Raw genomic sequence first — 22,150 nt, forward strand, 5'->3', positions numbered from 1 at the left:
CTTAGTCCTTGCTTTGTAAGTTGAGGAGTTTTCGTATACCGGGCGCCACTCATCTAGCTCACTCAGCTGCCATTGTCGCTCCTTACCTGCATAATCAATATCAAAGTTACAAGTTCTAAGGGCCCAAAGTGCCCTATGCTCTAACTCAACAGGCAAATGACATGACTTTCCATAAACAAGGCGATAGGGCGTAAAACCTATAGATGTCCTAAAAGCAGTCCTAAACGCCCATAATGCATCATCTAACTTAAGAGTCCAGTCTTCCCATCGGTACTAACGGTTCTCTCTAAAATACGTTTAATACCCCTATTAGTTACCTCAACCCCGCCCACTAGTCCTGGGGGTGATAGGAGTAGAGAACCGATGAGTAACTCCGCATCGCTTAAGTACTTTTCTAATTGGGTGTTGCAGAAATGTGTTCCTCTATCACTAATAAGCGCCCTAGGTATGCCAAACCTAGCAAACAATCGCTTAAGGAACCTGCAGACAACCCTAGCATCATTAGTGGCTACAGCCTGAGCTTCAGGCCACTTAGAGAAATATTCAACAGCAACCAGAATGTACTTATTACCATACGAAGAGGGAAAGGGTCCCATGAAGTCGATGCCCCAGACATCAAAAATCTCAACGACTTGCACACTGGTTTGGGGCATCTCATCACGAGAAGAGATATTACCTGCGCGCTGGCAAGGGTCACAAACCTTAACAAATTTTCGTGCATCTTGGAAAAGCATAGGCCAATAGAATCCTGCCTCTAGCACCTTCCTCGCAGTATGGTTTGCTGCTTGATGACCTCCAGTGGGTCCCTCATGGCATTGCTTCAATATTTGGAGAGTCTCCTCGCCATATACACAACGGCGAATCACCTGATCTGCACATACTTTAAACAAAAAGGGATCTTCCCAAATATAGTATTTCAAATCGTGAAGAATTTCTTCTTTTCACGATACGTCATACCCTTTGGTAGAACCCTAGCAACCAAATAGTTAGCATAATCGGAAAACCGGGGAGTATCGCAGTATACCGAGTGACATACAAATGTTCTTCTGGAAATCGATCATTTATGGTCGTCTCATCAAGTGCATCTAAGTGAGGATTTTCCAATCTCGATAAATGGTCCGCTGCCAGATTCTCCACGCCCTTCTTATCCTTGATCTCGACGTCAAATTCCTGTAACAAAAGAATCCACCGAATCAATCTCGGTTTCGCATAATTTTTCAGGAATAAGTACCTCAATGCCGAGTGGTCCGTGAAGACAATGGTTTTGGAGAGAACGAGGTATGATCTAAACTTGTCGAAGGCGTAAACAACCGCCAATAACTCCTTCTCTGTGGTGGTGTAGTGTTCTTGGGCTCCTGTCAAGGTCTTGCTGGCGTAGTAAATGGGTTGAAACTTCTTTTCAATCCTCCTGTCCAAGCATACCCAATCGCATAATCACTAGCATCGCACATCAGTTCAAAGGCGGCCCCCAATCGGGAGAAACCATGATTGGGGCTATAGTTAAGTTTCTTCAGAACTCAAAAGTCGCCACGCATGCATCATCAAAAATAAAAGGTACATCCTTAACTAACAATTGAGTGAGGGCCTAGCAATCTTAGAAAAATCTCTAATAAATCTCCTATAAAACCCTCGCATGGCCCGGAAAACTCCTATGATTCTTAATGAACTAGGAGGAGGTAGCTTAGATATTACTTCTACCTTAGCTCTATCCACCTCCATCCCAGCCTGAGAGATCTTATGCCCTAAAACAATCCCCTCTCTTACCATGAAATGACATTTTTCCCAGTTTAGTACCAAGTTAGCCTCAATACATCTAGCTAACATGCGCTCAAGGTTTGCCAAACAAAGAGAGAAAGAATTACCAAAAATAGAGAAGTCATCCATAAATACCTCCATAGACTCCTCAATCATGTCCTCAAAAATAGCCATCATGCACCGCTGAAATGTAGTACGGTGCATTGCACGATCCGAATGGCATCCGTCTATAAGCAAACGTCCCATAAGGGCGGGGTGAAGGTAGTCTTCTCTTGGTCCTCGGTGCAATAGGAATCTGAAAGTAACCTAAAAAGCCATCAAGAAAATAATAAAACATGTGGCCTGCTAAACGTTCAATCATCTGATCAATGAAAGGAAGAGGAAAGTGGTCCTTCCGAGTTGCATCATTAAGCCTACGGTAATCAATGCAAACTCGGAAGCCTGTTACCGTCCGAGTCGAGATCAGCTCATCCTTCTCATTCCTTACCACTGTGATGCCTCCTTTCTTGGGTACAACCCGCATGGGACTAACCCACGAATCGCCGGAAATGGGATATATCAAACTGCATCAAGAAGTTTAATTACCTCCTTCTTTACCACTTTTTCATGTTCGGATTGAGTCGTCTTTGAGGAACGACCGCAAACTGGCCCCCAATGAAATCTTATGAGAGCGGGAAACTTGGATTTATGCCCGGGATATCGGCTATATTGAAAGCAAAGGCCTTCTTGTACTTCCTTAGAACTTCCAACAAGCATGGCTTGTTCTTCAGGGAGTTAGATCGGTACCGCTATGATTCGGTAAGCGCTTCTCTTCATCCAGGAAGGCATAAACCAAGTGGCTCGGTAATTTCTTCAGTTCTAAAACTGGTGGGTCCTCGAATGAAGTCTTTACTTTCCGCACCCTGGACTGTCAAGAAAAAGATAGGATCGATTGACAAGCTCGGAAGCCAATAAAGCAATGAGTTGCTCCAACACTTGCTCATTGGACAACTCCTCCTCATCCCTCGGCCTAATGCTACTTGCAAAGGGTCAGTACATAAAATTTCTTGTAAATGGGACTCAACCACATCATCGCATGAAAGTGGCCGGTCAAAGGTAATGGTCTCATCATTAACTCTAAGCTTAAGCTTTCCATCGCTTACATCGATAAACGACCCTTGATGTAGCTAGGAAAGGCCTACCCAGGGATAAGAGGCACAGTGCTATCACCCTCCATATCCATTACCACAAAATCTACAGGAAAGATAAATTTATCTACCTTTACAAGTACATCTTCAACAATACCTCTAGGAATTTTACTTGATCCTATCCGCTAATTGAACACTCATCCTAGTAGGCTTTGGCTCATGCAACCCTAATTTGGCAAATAAACTAGTGGGCATTAAGTTAATCGGCTCCTAAATCGAGCTAATGCACCACTAATTGATAAATCACCAATCATACAAGGGATAGTAAACTCCACTGGATCTCGCTGAGTGGCGTTTGTTCGAGAATAGTGAACACTCCTCATTAAGCACCACTGACCAAGATCCTCCAACTTCCTCTTGTTGCTCAAAATCTCCTTTAAAAACTTGAGGATTTCTGACCGTGAAATTGCCTCAACAAAAGGTAAGTTAATTTTCACCGCTTAAATAAGTCAAGAAACTTACTCATATTGCTTGTCCACCATATCCCTGTCTCAACCTTGCAGGGATATGGTACCGGCCGATGCTCCCGCATGTGGCTCTTTACTGTCTTCTTTCTTTCTCTCATTCTCTACCATCTCAAGGTCCGGTCCTTCCTTAGCCGGCTCGACCGCACGATTGTATTATCCTTATCGGCCTAAAGGCGAAGAACCGGTCAAATTCTTACCGAACGCAAGGTGATAGCTTTGCAATGCTCCCTCGGGTTTGACTCATGAGTGCTAGGGAGGCGATCCTGAAGGTCTCTCCGAAAGCATCTTAGAAATTTGGCCAATTTGAGTCTCCAAGTTCGAATCGAGGCCTGCTGATTCCTAAGTGCACTATCGATCATTGAATCTTGTTTCGTAGATGTCACAAACTTCATCATGAGCTCATCTAAATTTGACTTCTTTTCTTGGGAGGAGGAGCTTGTGCAGCCCAGTGGTTGTTCTTGTGGGCTGTTGATGAAGTCTTTGAAACTGGCGGACCACTGGGCATTATTGTTCCTCCAAACCGAAATTGGGGTGATTGCGCCATCCAGGGTTGTATGTATTACTTTGTAGGGGTTATTCTACTGTCTTGGGGCATTCCCCATATAATCAACTTGTTCAACATCAGAAGATATAGTAGAATTAGATGGAAAATTAATAGAAGATGAAGCAAACATACCTCCCGCAGACAGTCAGACCGTAATGCGGGCCACCACAAAACTCGCGACCAACGCTCACGCGTGAACCGCATCCGGAGTTGGTCGATCTTCTTGGCTAGAAGCTCCACTTGAAATGCCAAGGCCGTAGAGTCCACTTGGTTGACCACTCCTTGTCTTCCGGTCGTTTCCTAGAGGATTGCCATTGATAGTTGTTCATGGCCATTTCCTCTATCAAGTTCCCGAGCTTGCTCGGGCCTTCTTGCTTAGCGCCTCGCCGCATCCACCATCTCGCCTCGCTGCGAGGTTCAACCCACTGTAGAAGGTCTGAACCTGCATCCACACTGGCAATCCATGATGTGGGCAGCATCTCAAAAGATCTTTAAATCTCTCCCATGCATCGTACATGCTTTCATCATCAAACTGCACAAAAGAAGATATGTCATTTCTAAGTTTAGCAGTTTTAGCGGGAGGAAAATACTTATATAAAAATTTTCGGCCAACGCCTTCCAGGTAGTGATCGTTTGTTGTGGAAGAGATTGCAACCATCTCTTTGCTCTGTCCCTCAAGGAAAATGGAAACAATCTCAGCCGAATGGCATCATCGGTTGTTCCATTTATTTTGAATGTGTCACAAATCTCCAAAAAGTTGGAGATATGTGCATTGGGATCCTCGCTGGGCAATCCTCCAAACTGCACGCTTTGTTGGATCATCTGGATAACATTGGCCTTTATCTCAAAATTGTTGGCCGCTACAGCAGGTCTGACTATACTAGTTTTCGTCCCATCCAAAGATGGTCGAGCAAACTTGTACATCGTCCTCCCGATCCTCACTCATGGGGGTCATGGTTTTCCATCGTGTCTAGTCTATCCACAGGTATCTCAACCTCAATCTCCTCCTCTTCTAATTGCAACCTCTTCCTTAAGAGTCTGAGGGATCGTTCTGGATCAGATAGAGGCTCTATAAGATTCGAGTTTGAGCTCCTGGTCATAAACTACCTGAAACCGAAAGTCCACACAACCACCGATCAACAAAAATAATATAATAATAAATAATAATAGAATTAAAGAATAAATGAATAAAACAAATAATGACTAAATTAACACAAAAACAATTCACTCTAGTTCACCATTACAGTTCCCCGGCAATGGCGCCAAAAACTTGATGGTTTCTTTATGCAACCTACACCTAAGGCAGTGAACCTACCGATGCAGCCTAGCACTAGTGAGTATCAAGGTCGTATCCCTGGAGATCGGGTGAACCTAGAGTTACTACTGCTTGCTATGTTATCTAGTCTGAAATAGGGTGTGAAAGTTCTAACATACCAGCTAATGGTTATGAGTGCAATTAAGTAAATGAAGGACAACAATGGACAATTAAAAGACAATTGTAAAGAGAGAAATAAATCCAAAAGGGAGCCTAAGTGATGGAATTCTAAAGATGAATTTTATGGATTGCCGATCTTGCTTACCCGTGCCTAAATCCCTGAATTGAATCCCTGCCTCTCTCGAGCTTACCGGATTCCTAAACCTGCACTAACCTAATGGAATCTCTTCCTATCGGATTACTACAAATTAGCATTAAGTATGATTTAAGACTATTAAGAGTTGTTAGTTCTTAATCCGTGAGTAAATCAACCTCATCTCTAAGTGTTAACTACCGGTCCTTACTATTCAAAATCCAGTTGTAACAAGCATTTCTCAATGTCAAGAAACAACCTAATAAACAATTAATCCAACGTCTCAAATTAATTGCATCAAACTTTTATTCACCGAATAGCAAGAAGATTGCAAGAATTGACAATTATAAAAACTAACAATTAAGCATAATCCATCAACAAAGGTGAACCCTAATGGATTCAAAAGATCTAGGCCGCTCATGTTCATAGTCAAAGCAATTAAAGAACAAAATAAGGAAAAACAAATTAAAGGTATGTACACCCTTCTCTTTCAAGCTGAATGAGAAACCCTAAATTTGCAAATTCAAAATCTCAAACCCTAGTTGCCTCTTGAATGCTCCCAAAGTTTGTCTTGATCTTCAATTCGATGTTGGAATAAGTGGAATCCCCCTTCAATTGATGAAAATTGATCTCTCCAGGTCTACAATTGAGGTATAGGAAATATTTGATTAAGTGTGTGTCTTGGAATTGAGTCCAAAAATCATCTTTTTTTTTATTAGAATTCAAAATCGCCTATATAGTTGATTAGTCCAGTCTTTGATTCAAGACGCACGAGTCCAGTCTTTGAAGCCGAGCCACCACAGTGCCGATCCACCACAGTCGGCCGGAGGCCGTGGTGGCTACAAGGCGTCTTTGAAATGGCACAATTGGGGATAGCCTCTTGATAATTCAAGACGGCCGTGAGTCCAGCCGTGCTCAACCCTCGGGGTGCTTGTTCTCGCCCAATTTGATGGATTTTGCTCCGTAATCCCACGTATTTCCCTCGATTACTGATGGTGTCCTTTGAAAATGACCTGAAATGAAAAGGAAAACAAAAGACAGGTGATTCTAGCATAAAACGGGATAATCATGCATAAAAATGTGAACAATCGGGCATGAAAACATGTATAGTATGATGCTTATCAATTGTTAAGAATCAAGACATAAAGTTATTAACATATAAACATATGATTATACTTAAACATCATTTAACAAGTATTCAAAACATCTTCTTATGCCTTACAAGGCACACTTCCATATACATCACATAACTGCATAAAAAATGCATCAGGAGGAGACTCCATAAAACTGGCCCAACCTGACAAAACTGCTAAAAGCTAGACTTCGGATACAACCAACGGATGCACTACTATTTATAAACCTGAAAAGAAAAATTTTGAAGAAGGGTGAGCCTCCAGCTCAGTAAATAAATAATCAACATAATCTATATCATATACACTTAATACAATTTCCACCCAATCACATAACTTACCATGATTCATAGTTTATGCATAAATTCATACCATTCTACTCAATTCATTACAACCATCATAGGATAAATACAATTCAGCAATTATGTTTAGTTCTCACGGCTTGTGGATCCCCTTTAATATGCTGCTCCGTCTCATCCTCACCTATCGCACACGTAAGCTGCTCCGCCTCATCCTCACATTATACACTTTTATAGCCTCTCTAGGCTTTAGCCTCCTAAGGCTTTATATATATATATATATTTTTTTTTCACAGGGGAATCCACCATTCACATGCACATATGCACTTAACATCATAATTTAATCATTTCACTTATATCATATTCAAGCAATAACAATTGTTCCACTCAACACCAATCATTTCCATTCATTCATTCAAACATAACACAATATTAAGCAAACACAACCATTTGCGAAACATTTGATTAAATATATGAACATAGCAAATATTAACTATTTACTTACTCAAAATACACTTATTCCTTTAGCATAGAAGAACCTCCTTTCTCCACAACTTCCTGTGCAGGCCTTTGAGTTCCTGTTGACACATTCACCAATTCATATTTCATTCATATTCCAAATATTCATGTAAATGCTAGTTCTAATGCATTACAAGGTCATCCCCTCTCTAATTCATAGGTCCAACTCTTCCTCTAAGACTCTCAATTACTGTTTTAATATCATATAAACATGTTCCATCTAGCTATATACCAATTTAACTCAAATTAACATCAAATAAATTGCATAAAACTAATCTCCAACATCTCTATTTTCTAGACAAAATTTTGTACCAAAGTATATTTATTGCTGGGCAAAATTGGCTTAATACAAAAATATCGTATTAAATAGACATATACGTTTATGTGTCTAGTTTCTTCTCCAAGGAGAATTACTCAATTCCGACTTCTATAGATTTAATTATTCTCAAATTACTGAGCAAGGGTCATACATCTAGTTGTACCCGAGCAGCAATCTATTTGCTCAATTTAAGCAACCAAAACGGCAAAAATATCAAAATCACAAAACTACAAAGTTATAGAGGAGTCTTCAAAATTTCCATAGACACCAATTAAGCTTAATTTGGACTTATATAACGCATGTTATGCCCAAAATACAGAACATCAAGGTTGCTGGAATTTTGACAGTTTTCTGTCTTGACATACTTAAACTTAAATCAAGCTTAATCTCTATGCAATCATTCAATACTCTACTAACTCATGATAATCAGACCTTTCATTAATCAATGAAAGCATCAATTGAAGTTTTCCCAATTTATAATCAAGAACCCTAATGACAAATTAATAATACTCAAGTAACAACTCACCAATTTCAGCTTTTGGGTTGCTAATATGCTCAAATCCTTTAGCTTTAGCTTGGCTCCTTCAATAGTTGGTAAAATCCTATCCTAATCTTAAGTTTTTCTAGGTATTTCACTCCTCTCTCTTGTTCCAAATTTTGAGTTTTTGGCCATGTACGAATTTTAGAGAAATGAAGAGGTAAAATGAGCTTGCTCATGGTTCCAATTTCCAAGATTCATCTCTCAATGCGACCACCTACTTAAACTAGTTTTATCATCCTAAATTAATTCTTACTAACCATACATAGGTACTAACTTTTAATTGTATCTTTTAAGTCCAACCTATTTAGCCAACCTTCAACTATTGGTTCAATTAAGTCTTAAGGCTTAATACACATAACCCAAGTACTTAATCAACTTATCTAAATTAATAATCTAATATCATGCTTCTTATTCTCTACTTATAATTAATATATATCTATTCTCATAAAATAAAAAATATTATTAATATACCATCATATGCCTAATGATTAAATGTAAATGCACATAACATGTATGATGAGAAAATGCAGGCGTTACAGTGCTAGCTAACCCTCTTGTTCCTATTGACTTGGTTATGGTTGCCGTTGAGACTACTACTGCCGCTGCTGCCACGGCCAATGCCAATGCTAATGCTGAAGACCTGGCTAGAAGTGGCGTGCCCTAGAATTTCTGGGACTTCGATGAGTTCATCCTAGATTAGGCTAAATAGGAGACCATCCTTGCCACTAGCGAAGTTGTGAGTGGACTGAGTGCCCAGCATGACAAGATGCAGGGCATGCTAGAAATCAAAGGTCTGGACCTAACTTATGATTTCAAAGAGCTAGTTTTAACGGGAGAATACAAGTTGCCTGCGAAATTCAGGATGCCTGAGATGAATAATCTCAACAGGACTGGTGACGGGAAAGTTTATTTGAAGCAGTACGTAACCATTATGGGAACTACTCAGCTAAGCAGGAACCAGATCATCAAGCTGTTTGTGTTGTCACGTGAAGGACCCACTATCAACTGGTACCACGGTCTGGAGAAATCTGCCAAAGCTGAATGGCATGATTTGTGTAATTCTTTATCAAACTATAACACTCATTTGGAAGTGTTAATCAAGGATCTCGAATCCATTAAGCAGAAGCCAAATGAGTCCTCTGATTTGTTAACCAGATGGAGAAATAAGGCTAGTCTGATGAAGACTAAGCCCTCGAAAGGTTGCAGATGATGAACCCTGATAAGCATCATATTATACATATTTATATGCCCAATTGTTTACATTTTTGTGCATATTTATCTCGTTTTATACTAGAATCACCTGTCTTTTAGTTCCTTTCACGTTTTAGGTCATTATCGAGGGACATTATCAATAATCGAGGGAAATATGCGCAATTATGGACTAGAATCCATCAAATTGAGCAAGGACTAGCATTCCAAGGTTGAGCACGTCCTGGACTTCGGCCGTGCCGAATCATCAAGTAGTTGCCCTCCAAGAGTGCCATTTTAGCACGGTTTTCGAAGCCACCACGGCTCGTGGTGGCTCAGCACCAGCTAGGGCACGGCTTGGAAGAAGTCAACAGATGCGAAAATGCAGAGGTACAGCACGGCCTGGACTCCACCTGTGCTGATAAACACAGGCTTGACCACGGCCGTGCTGAAGGGATTATATAGGCAAAAATAATTTGCTGAATTAGGGTTCCATTTTCTGACTTGATTTCCATTATACAAGCTTAAATCATCTTCTTCCAGACTTCAATACTCGACCTTAGAAGATCATTTCATTTATTGAAGGAAGGATTACAACTGTTTTAACATCAAATTGAAGATCAAGACAAGATTTGGGAACATTCAAGTAGCAAATTAGGGTTTACTATTCTAAATTGGGAATTTAGGGTTTCTCATCCAACTTGAAGAAGAAGAGTATACATGCCTTTAATTTATTTTTCTGAATCTATTCTTTATTTTGTGTTGCTTATTAGTATGAGTAACTAAATTGTCAAACCTATTTGGGGTTCCTATGTTATTGGATTTATTTCAATGTTGATGAGATTTTGATTATCAATGCTTGTTTCTTCTTGCTTTCATTATTAATGAGAAATCACTTTATTCATGAGACATTGTGAATTGTGGTATTTAGATTGCTTTATGTAATTGAGAAATTCATTTAGTAATTGGAAATTTGAATAGCAAGAACTGGTTAATAATCACTTAGAGATAAGGGTAATTGACTAGCCAAATTAAGAATTAACAAAGCTTAATAGAGGCGGGTTAAACCTTAATGCTAATCGAATAATCGATCGTTAGGAAGAGATCCCAGCTTTAGGTTATTAGGTTTAGGAATTCGGTTATCTCGAGAGGGAGATCGAATTTAGTTAAGACTTCATCCACAGGTAATTGCAATTAATAATCAATTTAATCTCTATCTTCACTAAAATCCAACTAGCTTAGGTCCCCTAGGGTTTGCTTTTTCCTTCGAGAGTTTTCCTAAATCCTTTCAGATTATTTGACATTTAATTAATTTTTTGTTCATATTTAATCATAGCATAACACTTCATTGATTTTGTTTAGGTTAGATAACATAAGACACTACAGTAGGTCTAGGATCATCCTTTCCCGAGAATACAACCTTGATACTCACCATTTGTGCTAGTCTGCATCGATAGGTTCACTGCCTTAGATTTTAGCTACACAAAAAGCTTATCAAGTTTTTGGCGTCGTTGCCGGGGAACATTTTTGTGTGAACTAGATTGAATTTTTGTTTTTCTTTTGTTAATCTAGCCATTTCTATTTTCCTTGTCTTTTCAATTTTTTATTTATTCTTGTGTTCTTTGGTTGTTGTGTATCCATTTCAGGTAGTTTATGACCAAAAGCTCTAATCCTACTACTGTAGACCCTCTTGCTGAACCAGAGCGATCCCTCCATTTGTTGAGGAATCGTATGCAAGAAGAAGAGGAGGCGCGGATAGAGTTTGAAGCTACTGTGAATTGACCAGCAGGGAAGGGGGACAACAATCGGGCTGCGGATGAAGCTAGAACTATGTACGAGTTTGCTAGACCTTCTCTTGAGGGGACACAAATGAGTATATTGCGACCACCTGTGGTAGCCAACAATTTGAAAATAAAGCCAAATGTGATATAAATGGTGCAAAATAGTGTACAATTTGGGGGACTGCCGAGCAAGGACCCAAACGCTCACATTGCCAACTTCTTGGAAATCTGCGACACCTTTCAAGATAAATGGAACAACTGATGATGCCATTCGGTTGAGGCTGTTTCCTTTCTCTCTGAGGGACCGAGCGAAAAGATGGTTACAGTCGCTTCCAACCAACATTATCACGACATGGAGACCATTGGCTGAGAAATTTCTCTACAAGTACTTTCCTCCAGCTAAGACTGCTAAATTAAGGAATGACAATTCATCTTTTGTTCAGATGGAAGAAAAAAGCATGTATGATGACTGGGAGAGATACAAGGATTTGTTGAGATGCTGTCCACACCACAGTCTACCAGCATGGATGCAGGTTCAGACCTTTTACAGCAGTTTGAACCTTGCTATTAGACAAATGGTTGATGCAGTAGTAGGAGGGGCGATGAACAGTAAGACGCTCGAGCAGGCTCAAAGCTTAATAGAGAAGATGGCTGTGAACAATTACCAGTGGCAATATTCTAGGAGCTGACCAGTGAGGCAGGGAGTGGTCAATCAATTGGACTTCACAGCAACCTTGGCAGCTCAAGTGGAGCTTTTGACTAAGAAGTTAAACCAGCTTCAGATGCCGGTTCATGCAGCCAAGATAAGCTCTAAATTTTATAGTGGCCCGCGCTACGGTGCAAACTGTAATGCGGGAGGTATGTTTGCTTCGAGTAATAATTCTTCTTCTATTGTTTCTGCTAACATTGAACAAATACACTATATGGGTAATGCTCCTAGACAGCAGAACAACCCATACATCAGCACATACAACCCCGGCTGGCGTAATCATCCAAATTTCAGGTGGAGAAACAATAATGCCGGGGTCCACGAGCTTTGGAGGTATCATTGACCACCATAGCGGCCGAGGCTATACCATTCTGACCCCTCCTCCGGTAGAAAGAAATCTAACTTGGAGGAGCTGATGATGAAGTTTGTCACGTCGACAGAGACGAGATTCTAGTAGACAGACAGTGCTTTTAGAAATCAACAGGCATCCATCCAGAATTTAGAGAGTCAAATTGGGCAGATTTCTAAGATGCTGTCTGAGAGGCCATAAGGATCTCTCCCCAGCACAACAGAGTCAAACCCTAGGGAGTGCAAGGCTGTCACCTTGCGATTAGGTAAGCAATTATCTAGCTCTCTACCCTTAGCTGATGATGAGGATGTTTGTATGCAGGATAAGCCAGCTAGGCAGGAGCCAGAGCCTGAGACAATGGGAGAAGAAAAGTTGGAAGATAGGCAGAAGAGCCTTGTGAGAGAGTACCAGCCACCAGTCCCCTACCCTGCTTGACTTAAGCAGGAGAAGGTTGATAAGCAGTTTGGTAAGTTTCTTGACTTGTTTAAACAACTATGGATTAACCTGCCTTTTGTTGAAGCTATTTTCCAGATGCCAAAGTATGCCAAGTTCTTAAAGAAAATCTTGAGTAACAAAAAGAAGTTGGAGGATTTGGGACTAATAACTTTGAAAGAGGAGTGTTCGGCTATTCTTCAGAACAAGCTGCCACTCAAAAGGAGAGATCCAGGGAGTTTTACTGTTCCCTGTATCATTGGCAATTTGCCTATTAGTGGTGCATTAGCCGATTTAGGAGCTAGTACAAATTTGATGCCCACTAGTCTGTTTGATAAATTAGGTTTGAGTGAACCTAAGCCCACTAGGATGAGCATTCAGTTAGCTGATAGGACTATTAAGATTCCTAGGGGTATTGTTGAAGATGTGCTTGTTAAGGTAGGCAAGTTTATTTTTCCTGTGGATTTTGTAGTTATGGATATGGAAGGTGAGAGTACTGTGCCTTTGATCCTAGGTAGACCCTTTCTTGCAACATCTAGGGCTGTAATAGATGTTTGTGATGGAAAGCTTAAACTTAGGGTAGACGATGAGACCATTACCTTCGACCTAGCTACTACTATGAGACACTCTTTAGGCCATGATGATGCTATCTTTTCTATTGATATTATGGATGATTTGGTTGAGTCTCATTTACAGGAAATGTTGCTTGATGATCCTTTGTAGGTAGCCTTGTAAGGAAAGGAGGAGGAGCTGTCTAACGAGCAAGTGTTGGACCAGCTCGCTAGTTTATCACACGAGCCTACCATTCTCGATCCTTTTCTTTCTCTTGGCGAAGTGCGAAGTGAAGTCTATTTTCGAGGACCCCCCGACCTTAGAATTGAAGGAGTTGCCTAAGCAATTAAGCTATGGATTATTGGATGAGGAAGAAAAGTTACCGGTGATTATTGCAGCAGATTTGACACCTGAGGAGCGAGCAAAAACTCTAGATGCACTCAAGAGGTATAAGAAGGCCTTCGCCTAAAAGATTGCTGATATTCCCGGGATCAACCCTAGTTTATGTTCTCACAAGATTCTTATGGAGGATAGCTATAGAGCAGTAGTTTAGCCACATAGTTGACTTAACCCGAACATGAAGGAAGTAGTAAAAAAAGAGGTAATTAAGCTTCTAGATGCAGGATTGATTTACCTTATTTCTGACAGTTCTTGGGTGAGCCCACATGCGGTGTCTTTGAAGAAAGGAGGCATGATGAATTGCAATGAGCAGGATGAGCTGATACCTACACGGACGGTAACGGGATTCCGAGTTTGCATCGATTACAGGAGGCTTAATGATACAACTCGGAAGGATCACTTCTCTCTTCCTTCCATTGATAAGATGTTAGAAAGATTGGCAAGACATATGTTTTACTGTTTCCTTGATGGTTTTTCAGGATATTTTTAGATCCCAATTGCACCTGAAGCCAAGAGAAGACAACTTTCACCTGCCCCTACGAGACATTTGCTTATAGACGGATGCCTTTTGGTCTATGCAATGCACCGGCTACGTTTCAGCGGTGTATGATGGCCATTTTTGATGATATGATTGAGGAGTCGATTGAGGTATTTATGGATGACTTCTCTATCTTTGGTAATTCATTCTCTCACTGTTTGGCAAGTCTAGAACGCATGCTAACTAGGTGCATTGAGGCTAACTTGGTGCTAAATTGGGAAAAGTGAAATCTTATGCCCTAGAACTAAATCAAAATTGAGGCTAAATTGGTGCTAAATTAAGAAAAGTGTCATTTTATGGTGAGAGAGGGAATCGTTCTAGGGCATAAGATTTCACATGCAGGGATGGAAGTTGATAGAGCTAAAATAGAAACAATATCTAAGCTACCACCCCCTAGTTCTATTAGGGCTGTTAGGAGTTTTTTAGGCCATGCTGGGTTCTATAGAAGATTTATTAGAAATTTCTCTGAAATTGCTAGGCCTCTTACTCAATTACTAGTTAAGGATGCACCTTTCGTTTTCGATGATGCATGTTTGTCTTCTTTTGAGTTATTAAAGAAACTTTTAACCACAGCCCCTATCATGGCTTCGCATGATTAGGGGCTGCCCTTTGAATTAATGTGCGATGCTAGTGACTATGCAGTTGGAGCTGTGCTTGGACAGAGGTTTGATAAAAAGTTCCAACCCATTTACTATGCTAGTAAGACGTTAACATGAGCCTAGGAACATTACACTATTACAGAAAAGGAGTTGTTGGCTGTTGTTTATGTCTTCAAAAAATTCCGATCATACCTCGTCTTATCAAAGACCATCGTCTTCATTGATCATTCAGCTTTGAGGTATTTGTTTAATAAGCATGATGCTAAGCCAAGATTGATCAGATGGATTTTATTGTTGTAGCAGTTCGACATTGAGATTAGAGACAAGAAGGGCGTAGAAAATCTGGCAGCAAATCACCTATCCAGACTGGAGAATCCGAGCTTGGAAGCACTTGATGAGAGCACGATAGATGATCGATTTCCAAAGGAGCACTTGTATTCATTGAAGATATATTCCGATTCTCCTCGGTTTTCTGATTATGCTAACTATCTTGTGGCTAGGGTCTTACCAAAGGGTATGACTTATCAGCAAAAGAAGAAATTCTTTGCTGATTTGAAATACTACATTTGAGAAGATTCCTTCCTATATCGAGTGTGTGCAGACCAGGTTATCCGCCGATGTGTTTATGGCAAAGAGAGTCTCCAGATCTTGAGGCACTGTCATGAAGGACCGGCAAGAGGCCATCAAGCGGCGAACCATACTGCTAGGAATGTGTTTGATGCAGGCTTTTATTGGCCAACTATCTTCCAGGATGCTAGGACATTTGTTCAGGTTTGTGACGCTTGTCAGCGCTCAGGTAATATCTCTGCCCGTGATGAAATGCCCCAAACCAGTATGCATACAGTTGAGATATTCGATGTTTGGGGTATTGACTTCATGGGACCCTTCCCTTCCTCAAATGGTAATAAGTATATCCTCGTGGCTGTTGAGTATTTCTCCAAATGGCCTGAGGCACAGGCCTTACCTACTGACAATGCCAAAGTTGTTTGCAAGTTCCTTAACAGGTTATTTGCTAGGTTCGGCACACCTAGAGTGCTAATTAGTGACAGGGGAACACATTTCTGCAACGCTCCATTGGAGAAGGCACTCAGGCGCTATGGTGTAACACATCGGTTCTCTACTCCCTATCACCCGCAAACCAGTAGGCAAGTTGAGGTTACTAATGGGGGTTTAAAACGAATCTTAGAGAGAACTGTGGGTGTAAGTCGGAAGGAATGGGCTTTGAAACTGGATGATGCATTATGGGCATTTAGAACTGCATATAGGACCTCCATAGGTTTTACGCCTTATAGGCTGGTGTATGGGAAGTCTTGTCATTTACCTGTCGAATTAGAACATAAGGCTCTTTGGGCCCTTAAAACTTGCAATTTTGATGTTGATTCTGCAGGTAAAGAAAGATAGTGGCAACTGGGTGAATTGGAGGAATGGCGTCAACAAGCGTATGAAAACTCCTCAATTTACAAGGCAAAGACAAAGAAGTGGCACGATCAGAGGCTCAAAGGTCCCAAGGACTTTCAGAGTGGAGATAGAGTATTGCTATATAACTCACGTCTTCGGTTGTTCCTAGGGAAGCTCAAGAGTCGATGGTCGGGGCCATTCGTGGTTAAGCAAGTTTTCCCATATGGCACAGTCGAGCTTCATCATCCCGAGAAGGGTGATTTCAAGGTCAATGGACATAGGCTCAAGGTGTATCACGGAAACTCGTTGGAGATTGAGCAGCGGGTTAACATGATTCTGTACCTGCAACAATGATCCATATTGAGTCCAGCTAAATGACTTAAGAATAAAAAAGAAGCGCCCTTGGGAGGCATTCCCATTCTAGTTTTATGTTCTTTTCTTCGGTCCACTTTTATGTTATCATTCATTTGCATGCTTCTTGATCTTTAGAACACTTACTTTATATATTAAACATAGTTGTATGAACTTAGGGTTGGAGTAATTTATGTTGGATTTTTGGTAATCGGTGAAGAGGGACTTTCCCGTTTGATTTATTTACTTGATTTACAGCCTAAATGGCTTGACTCTGGCCGTGCTGATCAACACGGCCTGGTGTTGCAGGCCGTAATGGCCACGGAAACTGTGGTGGCAGAGAATACACATGAAGAACTTGGGAATTCAGCCATTCACCACGGCTTCTGAAGGCACTATAGGCTACATCCCCAGGCCGTGCCGCTCACCACGCTCGTGCCTAAGCCCGTGATGAATATGCACATAAAGCACAAGGTAAATTCAGCCATCACCACAGCTTCTGAAGGCACCACGGGCAGCAACACCATGCCGTGCTGACTAGCACGGCCGTGACCTCACCCGCGATGGATGGATGCCATAATGAAGCTTTTAGGGTTCAGCACGGGTCGAGTCCTGGCCGTGATGATCAGCACGGCCTTGCCTTCGCCCGTGCTGACCCCCGTGACTATAAAAAGAGGCCTTTTCAAAAATTTTCCTACCTCTCTCTCTCTAAGCTCCAAGGTGCTGTTTTCTTCCTTATCTCTGATTTTTCTTACCTGTCTCAGCAACTTCAAGTAAGTCTCTTTGCCTTTTGCTTTTATTTGATTAAATTTGATTTTTCTTTTATGCATTTATATTATTTATGACATGCTGGTATGCTTTGGTAGTTTTACTTTGTTACACTGCTTCAATATGACCTCGATTAGATTTAATTAATACTAGTTGTTATGTTTGCTGTGAATTCGACTATGAAATAATAAGTGTGGGGTTTGGCAGCAATAAACTTTATTTATGGCATTTTATTATGAACAATTGTTAGCATAAATTTGCTTCATTTGGTGCATGATAAAGTAGGCTGGAATGTAATTGTGAATTAGTTTATGCAGGAGATTGAGGCTTTAGTCTTTTGTTAAGTCTAAAGTTTTATGTTAGTCGAATTATAGCCGTTATGCTGTTTAATTTTCGGTATAATTTCTGATTAAGTTGATTTCTTGTTCGAATACTAATTGATTTATTGCATTAGGTAATATGAGGGACCGCGATCAATCACGTAGAAAGCAACCGCAACGCGTCGCTACCAGCAAGTGCTCGTGTGGCGAAGGAACATCTTCCTCCACTTCACCTTCACCAAAGCACCGACACCGGCCACCTCCACATAGCAATGACTAGTCCAAGTCAGAAGAGCACCGTTTGCGAATCCACACTTTGGTCATCATCCATTATGGACATTTCCTAATGCAGATAACGAGAGTAGATTCCAAGTCATGAGATGGAAGCAAGTGATGGCGGGACGTTGCATCGACTTCGTATCCCTAGAAAGAGTGGGATTGGCTCAGGATGTGCGTGCTCTGTTCGAAACTCTGCCATATGGGCGATTCTTCGACATCATTGAGCCAACCTACTGCAAGCTTACGATTGAATTCCTCAGCACCTTCTTCCTGCAACAATAGATCACAAACTGGCATTAGCCTGATGCAGTTTACTTCAGACTTGGGGGAAGGGAGTTCTCAATGTCAGTCCCACAATTTGACAACTTGGGATTATGGACGGAGCAGGAGACCTCGGGTGAGGAGTATCAAGGCTGTCTCTACATCAACCCAATATTGTACGACACTATGTGGGATTCATTGGTACTCAGGCCAGAATCGTACTACCCCAGCAGGTCTAAGGCGTCTAGCCTTCTGGATCATCTCCGCTATCTTCATACTTTATTAGCTTACACGATTACAGTCAGGGAGATAGTTTTGGAGCGGTAATACAGACCGATGTCTTCATCCTCTAGGCTATGCAACATCGTAAGAAGCTTGACTTGGGATATTTATTGGCTCGACAAATTCGTTCATTTATAGTAGACGCCCAAAAGAAGATGCACTGCTGTTTTGACCCGTATATAACTAGGTTAGCCAAGAGACTAGATGTATTGGACGACTGTCTGTCAGAGCTTTCATAGATTGGTGACATGACACCACTAGGGATTAGACAGATGATCAACATACGGATGATCATGGCTACTCGACACCCACATGGCATAGAGTATAGGCTCGTGAACGCAATAGTCAAGGAGGCTAGAGAGGCAACAGCTAGAGGAGCCCAAGATCCGACGACTGGGATTCCAGATGTTAGGATTCCTAACCCAGCTAGAGTGTTTATGCCTACATCTGAAGCCTCATCTTCTTATTCTACAGGGACATCGAGTGCTCAGATTAGTGCTTTGGCTGACCGACTGGATCGAGTCTGCGATTTACAACAGCAGCACTATACTGAGTTTGCATAGTAGAGAAAGGAGTTTGGGCAGTTCCAAGAGGAGACTAGGGCACAGTTTCCAGGTTTAAACGATATACTCTACCAGCTTATGCATGGGTTGGAGAGGTAGGCCACCCAAACAAACTTAATGGCGGAGCAGATTAAAAAGATGGTGGAGACCGGAGCACAAAATCAGCGGTTCATTGATGATATGGAGCTCGATATGGCAGGATGCTTCACGGAGCCTGTGCCACCACCACCGCCCCCTCCTTTAGTGACTTCCCCTACTCCTCATCCTCTAGTAGATCCGACCAGTGAGGATGCGCCTTCGGCAGATTACCAGCAGTGAAACAAAAATTTGTGCTATTTTTCTTTTTCCTTTTCCTTTTTATTTTCCTTCTTTATTTTATTTTATTTTATTTTCTTTTTGCATTTTTAATTTTATGTTATTTCCTTTCATTTTCCTTTCATGTTAATTTATTTTAGTAGAACACTTTGCTTTGCCATCTTGATATGTACATTAAGTATGATCTTCAAGGATTATGATGTAATAGTTATGTGTTATACCCAGTTTCAATTTTTCTAACACTGTGGACAGTGTTATACTCAAGTGTGGGGTGGGTATCCCTTAATTGTTTAAAGGCAATGATAATGGACTATTCTTAGGATGTTAGGACCTAGGGTTTTCATGATATTCAAGTTTAGTTTATTCTTTCATAATTAATGACTTAATTCATACACTAGTACTTGATTGTCCCTCTTTTTCTTCTATTCTTGAAAGCAATTTCACTGTATTCAATATGTCAATTTGGCCGGGTTAAATTGGTGTTACTTAAGTTCCTTGCGAATTTACTACCTTTGACTGTGAACTTTGATTATGTCAATCCCGTATTCAATTTATGTGATGATTCAATTGATAAGTCTGGGAACCAATTGCAAACTTTAGCCACTTCAAACGTGAGTTTTTGAACCAGAATTGAGCATCCATTGCACATTATGCTCATGACTTTTCTTGTTTGAGTATATACTTAGCTTTTAGCTCTTCTGAATTTAACTCTTGTGAGCATCCTTTACTTCAAATAAGGCTTAGTGAATATTTTTGTTGTTTTAGCACTCAGTTCCTAAAGCATTCATTTCAAATAAGTGGATGATTTTTCAGTATACTTTACACTTCTATCCAAATATTCTTACCTTTACCTTAGCCATATTTCAACCTTTGAAAAGACCCTTTGATTTTGGTATTCAATTATTCGCAGTAGCAAAGATGAGATTTATGAGCAAGCTTATAGTAAATAGGTTTTGTGCAGCTGCATTGAGAGAATTTTCTTATTTACCTGCAAACACTGTGAGTGATTTGAGAGATTCCTGTGAGGTAATGGTTCTTAGTCTTTAATGCTGAATTATTATATAAGTTGTGTTTCGAGATGATATTATTATAGTTCTTCCTTAAAGGTGTATAACTTGTTAGTTACTTGAGTTTCATTCTTTATATGTTGAATAAGGTTGAGTTGTGAACTTTAGCATGGATTCTGAGGGGTGATTGTTGCTTGTGCATGTATTGAGTTATTGATTGCTCGAGGACAAGCAAAAGCTTAAGTGTGGGGTGATTTGATAGGCATCATATTATACATATTTATATGCCCAATTGTTTACATTTTTGTGCATAGTTATCTCATTTTAGGCTAGAATCACCTGTCTTTTGGTTCCTTTCACGTTTCAGGTCATTATCGAGGGACATTATCAATAATCGAGGGAAATACGCGCAATTACGGACCAGAATCCATCAAATTGAGCAAGGACTAGCATTCTAAGGTTGAGCATGGCTTGGACTTCGGCCGTGCTGAATTATCAAGTAGTTGCCCTCCAAGAGTGCAATTTTGGCACAGTTTCCGAAGCCACCACGGCCTCCACCACGGCTCGTGGTGGCTCAGCACTGGCTAGGGCATGAACTGGAAGAAGTCAACAGATGCGGAATGCAGAGGTCCAGCATGGCCTGGACTCCACTTGTCCTGATCAGCACAGGCTTGACCACGGCCGTGCTGAAGGGATTATATAGGCAAAAACAATTTGCTGAATTAGGGTTCAATTTTCTGACTTGATTTCCATTATACAAGCTTAAACCATCTTTTTCCAGACTTCAATACTCGACCTTAGAAGATCATTTCATCTATTGAAGGAAGGATTACAACTGTTTTAACATCAAATTAAAGATCAAGACAAGATTTGGGAACATTCAAGTAGCAAATTAGGGTTTACTATTCTAAATTGGGAATTTAGGGTTTCTCATCTAACTTGAAGAAGAAGGGTGTACATGCCTTTAATTTACTTTTCTGAATCTATTCTTTATTTTCTTTTGCTTATTAGTATGAGTAACTAAATTGTCAAACCCATTTGGGGTTCCTATATTGTTGGATTAATTTCAATGTTTATGAGATTTTGATTATCAATGCTTGTTTCTTCTTGCTTTCATTATTAATGAGAAATCACTTTATTCATGAGACGTTGTGAATTGTGGTATTTAGATTGCTTTATGTAATTGAGAAATTCATTTAGTAATTGGAAATTTGAATAGCAAGAACTAGTTAATAATCACTTAGAGATAAGGGTAATTGACTAGCCGGATTAAGAATTAACAAAGCTTAATAGAGGCGAGTTAAACCTTAATGCTAATCGAATAATCGATTGTTAGGAAGAGATCCCAGCTTTAGGTTATTAGGTTTAGGAATTCGGTTATCTCGAGAGGGAGACCAAATTCAGTTAAGACTTCATCCACGGGTAATTGCAATTGATAATCAATTTAATCTCTATCTTCACTAAAATCCAACTAGCTTAGGTCCCCTAGGGTTTGCTTTTTTTCCTTCGAGAGTTTTCCTAAATCCTTTCAGATTATTTGACATTTAATTAATTGTTTGTTCATATTTAATCATAGCATAACACTTCATTGATTTTGTTTAGGTTAGATAACATAAGACACTACAGTAGGTCTAGGATCACCCTTTCCCGAGAATACGACCTTGATACTTACCATTTATGCTAGTCTGCATCGATAGGTTCACTGCTTAGATTTTAGCTACATAAAAAGC

General features: G+C 40.4%; 2 non-coding genes across 2 annotated transcripts; one reads left to right on the forward strand and one right to left on the reverse strand.

The window, feature by feature from the left end:
* Positions 1–4,411: 4,411 nt before the first annotated feature.
* On the forward strand, positions 4,412–4,518 carry LOC112534889. The gene has a single exon (XR_003079118.1). It is a non-coding gene; the product is annotated as a small nucleolar RNA R71 (small nucleolar RNA).
* A 7,190-nt stretch (positions 4,519–11,708) lies between these two features.
* On the reverse strand, positions 11,709–11,815 carry LOC112534893. The gene has a single exon (XR_003079121.1). It is a non-coding gene; the product is annotated as a small nucleolar RNA R71 (small nucleolar RNA).
* Positions 11,816–22,150: the final 10,335 nt, after the last annotated feature.

This window comes from Ricinus communis, chromosome 2, assembly GCF_019578655.1.
Source record: "Ricinus communis isolate WT05 ecotype wild-type chromosome 2, ASM1957865v1, whole genome shotgun sequence".
Lineage (NCBI taxonomy): Eukaryota > Viridiplantae > Streptophyta > Magnoliopsida > Malpighiales > Euphorbiaceae > Ricinus > Ricinus communis.